The sequence below is a fragment of the Ipomoea triloba genome, chromosome 13, assembly GCF_003576645.1.
Source record: "Ipomoea triloba cultivar NCNSP0323 chromosome 13, ASM357664v1".
Taxonomy (NCBI): Eukaryota; Viridiplantae; Streptophyta; class Magnoliopsida; order Solanales; family Convolvulaceae; genus Ipomoea; species Ipomoea triloba.
Genome location: NC_044928.1, coordinates 5,591,793 through 5,597,792, shown reverse-complemented (window position 1 = coordinate 5,597,792; position 6,000 = coordinate 5,591,793).

The following is a 6,000-nucleotide window of genomic DNA, read 5'->3' as shown; positions in this document are numbered from 1 at the left end:
ATATATATATATATATATATATATATATATATATATATATATATATATATATATATATATAATTAATCGGGGACGGGGCGGGGCGGGGAGGGGTATCCCCGTCCCCGCCGGGGAATTAGAACAAGCCCCCATCCCCGTCCCCGATCCCCGAATTTTTTCCCCGTCCCCGTCCCCGTTTCAAACGGGAGCGGGGATACCCATCGGGGACGGGGCACATTGCCATCCCTAATAGGGCCGAGGTGCGAATTTTTTTTTAAACTATGACATATCATGCAAAATTATAATCTTATTCAAATAATCTGGGCGGGCCATGACTAATGTTTTGAGACAATCCGGACGGGCCAGGACTAATCATTACACTGGGTTATCTTACTAATAATATTTTGTTAAGTGTTCTGAGTTTCATATCCTATCAATCAATCTGCCCCCTACGGTCATCAATTTATATGTTCCTCGGCGAATAACATTGTCTATAATGTATGGACCTTCCCATTTTTCGCGAACTTGCCCCCTTCTAAGGGTTGTGGTTGTAGCTTTTAGGTACACGCAAATACCCGGAGTATTCCGGGGTTATCGATCCACAGGGAATGGTTGGTCAAGCACTAACTTGGATTGATTCTTGTGAAGCTAGTTCGATAATAACGGGATTAAGACAACAAAAGTAAATAACAAAAATAAAAGCAACAAATGAAGAGAGATATATAAGATGCAACATAGGTAAGGATATGGATCGGGTCAATGCCCATCATGAGTCAAACAAATGTAGAAAAGAAGTTTTATCCCTTAAGAATGGAGGAAATGCACTAAAGTCCTTGGTGCCACTCTCGTGATCTACCCGAGTGTGTCAAACCGCAAGTTATCTACTCTCGTAGTCTACAAGCGAGGCTCGTCTTAAAGATCCTAAGCAAATAAACATGCCCAAACTCAAGTTAATCCTACAAGCTGTGAGGAGGTAGCCTAAACTAACCTCTAGATTCCAACACGCTGTCACCCGTGAAGGAACCGTTTTGGCTAACTTCTAAATTCCAACCCGCTCTCGCCAGTGAAGGAACCGAAGATTAGCCGAGAAATCCCCCTATAATTTATCAAGCTCTCGCATTGTATAAATCAATAGGTGTGGCAAGAGTGTTCTAGCCATGCCCGATTCTCACCGTGACACAACAACAAACAAGCATGTAATTGGATCCAATAATCACACACTTTCAATAACAAGTCTTGCACACAACAACTCATAGAAGCTAAACTAACAATTCATAATAAATAAAGAACAAACAACAATCTAGACATAAACACAATCCATAATCCAAATATATTAAGAACAAGCATCTAGATACAAGATTAATTCAAGATAAGTAAAGGAAAGGAGGGAAAGAAATTCTCATCGCTTTCTCCTCGGTCCAACGGTTGAAGCTCCTAATCTTGCATCATCTCTCTTCTTATTACAAAATAAATCCTAAACTACTCCTACACTACTAAACAATCCTCACTTGGAGGCTACATTTTGAAAGGAGTAGAAAAGGATTGAAGAGAGAAAAGGGACAAATCTAGACTGAAATTTGGATTTTTAAGAATGGAGAAATGAGGGGTATTTATAGTTGGACAAAGGCAGGGGAAAAATTGGAAAATTACACTGTTGATTTGCGTCCGAAGCTACTGGCCAGAAAATAGCACATTCGACGCGTCGAACTCAACTTTCGACGCGTCGAAAGTGATCAGTGCAGATCCAGAATTTCTGCTGCTTTCTTCTTGTTTTCGGCCAGAATGTGCTCCATGTTTCTTGCCATTTCTTTTCATTATTTTTGTCCCATAAAATAATGCATGTGTTTGTCTTTTATGTTCCACTAACACCACTATCATTTCCTTTTGAATAATCCATCATTTTCATCTTTTGGTGCCTTCATCATGCTCTCCAATACTATTTGTTTTTGTCTTCATACAAATCAACCCATCATCACGCCTAATTACATAAGATATGGATTAATTATCATTAAATATAAGACAAAACTTCAAAACACTAATATTATGCTCCATTATGTATTTTTTATCAACATTGATCCATTATGAGCATAATATTAATATTAAGTGGTAAATATAGATTTAAATATGGGGTAAAAATATGATCAAATATGCCCTTATCAGGTTGACTGGCTTCTTTCCTTCGCAGCATGTAGTCGCCTACTTGGAAGTATCGGGGTCGAGCTTTTGTGTCGTGATAAGATTTCAATTGCCTGTTGTAGTTATCTATCCTACAGAATGCAGCTTCCCTTTTTTCATCTATGACATTGAGGAGCATTCATAGATGCTGATGCCCAGTCATACCGCCTCGGCTGGCCCCTATCTCGCTCCGGCACTGCGCCGACGTGGAACAACGCTTCTTCGAGGTCGCCTTCGATCGTTTTGGAACCCGGATTCTTCTGCATGCCTTGATACCCCACCCCGCAGTACGCGAAGAAGATCGCGATTTTGCGACGCTTGTACTTGCGTTTCCTCTTTGGTGGCGCACTGCCGTCGTCTGCGGCAGCGACAGCGACAGCCGGATCAAAGTCTTCATCGTCGAAGGTGGTGGTGGTGGACATCTTCTGCTTTTTTGGAGCCGGCTCTTCTGGTAGGGGTGAAGGAGAGTTTGGTTTATCCATTTTCAGTGAAAGAGTATAAATTTCTATCAATGGCTTCTCGTCATAAAAAATTGGCCGAGATCGGATCCCTTTTTTTTTTTTCTTTTTTTTTTTTGGTCTTGTAGCAGTTTAATTCTTGGAATGCCCTTTGACATCCACGGACTTAGTGAAACACCTACCTCATTATTACTACCATTAAGGTACCTACTTTTTACAATTTTTCAAAATTGGACCACTCATCACTAAGTTGAAAATTGACATGAGATTGGCATTCACTATTCAAAGTGCTTTTATTTTGGGCAATTTCAATTCAGCCTCTAAAGTTTGTTATAGTAATGTTTTTGTCCTCTCTGACTTGCAATAGTTAAATTTAATCTTGAAAGTAATTTAAATTTAAAAATATGAATGATAATTTCGTTTGATTTTAAAGGAATTTTTCTATCAATATCCCAATATTTGAGCAAACACTTGTTAGTACAAGCACTAAGAGCATCCCCAATAAGCATAAATTTTGAAGAATTTTCGCATATGTGACTAGGAAAGAGAATATGGAAGAGAAGAGAAAAATGAAATTAAAAAAAATAGTTTCATATTAATGCACCCAACAAGGTTGTGAAAACCGAACACGGAGCTCGGCCTAGGCGGTATGGGGTCAAGCGCAGTGCTCCACAGTCCACCCCGGGACCCTGGGTCCAACTGGACTCGTCTTACTCTGCTCTACCGGGTCGATTTGTTCTGGGTTCATCTCTAATATATCCATTGGTGGCCGGGTACAACTGGGCTCGTCTTGCTCTGCTCTACCGGGTCGGTTTGTTCTGGGTTCATCTATGATATATCCATCAATTATATATGAAGCTATGAATACACAATACAAGATTACAAGAGTAATGGGTGGTCATAAAAACATATACTCACCGAAGAGATTCACAAATATGTGGAAGTAGATAGGGAAAGTTGGGGAGACAATGACAAGAGGCGGACTAGTTGTAAATTTGTTGGTTTCTCAATGTAAGGTAGTTTGTAGTAGATTGGTAGTATTTATAACATTGGACTAAACATAAAAGAGTTAATAGCTCCATTAGTCTTCCGAGTATTAGCGATATACTAGCGGCGGTCCCTAGTCTTTTAAACGACCACGAGTCGTCCTTCATCTTTTTTCAAAATAACCATCCATAGTCCTCCGTTAGTTTAGGTGTCTAACGAACGTTAAATTTGAGGGCAAACATGTCATTTACATGTATTTCATCTTTAAGATCGTCATTTCCAAAATGAATTGAATACGATAATGTTAGGAATGCCATAAACTGAAAGCTTGTGCAGATGGACGAGCGGCATTTTACTGTATCCAAAATTCACCTGAAAATGTTTTCACCTACTTCCACCAACTCACCTTTAATGACTCCCGCCGTTGTGGATGGGTACCCCGAAACCCACCCATCACTGCGCCGACACAGCATCTGCGATGTCGTGTGGGTTCTCCAGGCTGCGGCGGAGCAGATGGACGAGCGGCAATTCAACCAAAGTCTTCAAATTCAATTCAACCAATTCGAAACAATCAATTCAACCAAAGTCTGTTTGTAATCAAAGATCAAACTAAAGTAATTCATCACATACCTAGTCAATGGATGAATAGTTCCTCCTGAGACATGAACTCTTGAAGGCTTACGAAGCACTGCATTTTCAAATTCAGACAATATCCCTCTCACTGTCCCTCCTAACCTAGACAATATCTCAGTTTCCTGAACCCTAATGGACTCTGAGGATTTTGATTCAAACACTATTTCTATATTATGCAATAAATCCGATAAAGCATCATGAAGATCCAAAATCTTAAACAATTTCTCCGGCGGTCGCCGGCTTATACTAATAGCTTCGGTGAAATTATAAAGCTGAATAGCTGGACCTTTGATAGTCTCCGTAAAGTAAACATCGTCAGTTGCGGTGCCTAAACCCTCGAAGATTTGCTCTTAGAGTTTCTTCTCACTAGCGAAGAGTATCTGAACGCACAATTTGGCGGCCCGTATCCATCGTCGGATCTTCGTTTCAAGAGTCTTCCTCAAACTCAAAGCTCTTGAACTCTTGCTCTCCCAAGCTCGTCGCAAATTAGGGCTAAGTAATTTGAAGAAAATTCAATTTGGACTAATGAAAATTCCATATTTGCCCTCAACAATTAACGTTCAGTTGACACCTAACCTAACGGAGGACCACGGGTGGTTATTTTAAAAAAGATAGAGGACGACTTGTGGTCGTTTAAAAGACGAGGGACCACCGCTGGTATATTGCTAATACTCAGAGGACCAATGGAGGTATTAACTCAAACATAAAATAATATGAAGTTTGACGATATTCGGTGAGACACAAGCTAGGCAACGTTGAAATAGACAAATAAGAGGCAGGGAGTGCAGTGGCAACCCAAATCCAATGGATTGTCATTTTCCACAAAAGGCCACCATTCACTCATTAACCCAATTCAATTAATTAGAGTGGTTGTACAATAGTGAGTTTACAATAGTGAGTTCAGTCTGTTAGTGTTGTATATCATAAACGAAGTGTCCCCCCATTCTCCAACGAGGCTCCTCTTTTATATCCTCAAGTGCCAACGACTTTTTGCCAGTAAGTAACGGATGCGTAATGTTGTACTAAGTGCTGCTAATGATGATAAGGAGTAACCCCTCTTCAATGTGCTGACCATTCCTCTTCAATGTGTCGTCCTTGTGTAACAGGTGACCGTTTGTTGCCAGGTCAGTGATGATGATTAACGTCAGGAGTTGCATGCCCAATTATCCTGTCATAACATTATTTTGAATCCAAGTTTTTAATGTACATTGTGGACATGTACAATATAATTTGTGACAAAAGGATAAGATGGTTTTGTTTTGAGGCTAGACACCAAATATATGATGTGTCTTATCTTATCTAATTTAGGTGCTTTATATATATTATAGGATAAAATTTCTAGAAGTTTTTTTTTTTTTTTAATAATGATGCTTTAGGATATGTAATCTTTATCAAATACTTGTTTCAATATCTCATGAAATGAGATTACTTCAGTTGAATTATAGTGCTACTCGTTCAAAAACAACTTAGTTTAAAATGGTTACATTTTTTTATACAAAAAATTATAGAGATGAACTGCTATCATCTCTAAATATGCGATAACGTGACTATTTTTATTAAACAATCACTCGTGTTTCAATCTCTACTTTCACTTTTATTTTTAACATCGTTGATCATATCATAATATGTGCAAAATTTAATATAGAGCAAATCACTTTTAGTTATAGACTATTAAGACATCCCTTTCTCTAAATATGCGATAACGTGACTATTTTTATTAAACAATCACTCGTGCAACAAGAGACAAAGGCTTCGTGACTAATCGCCA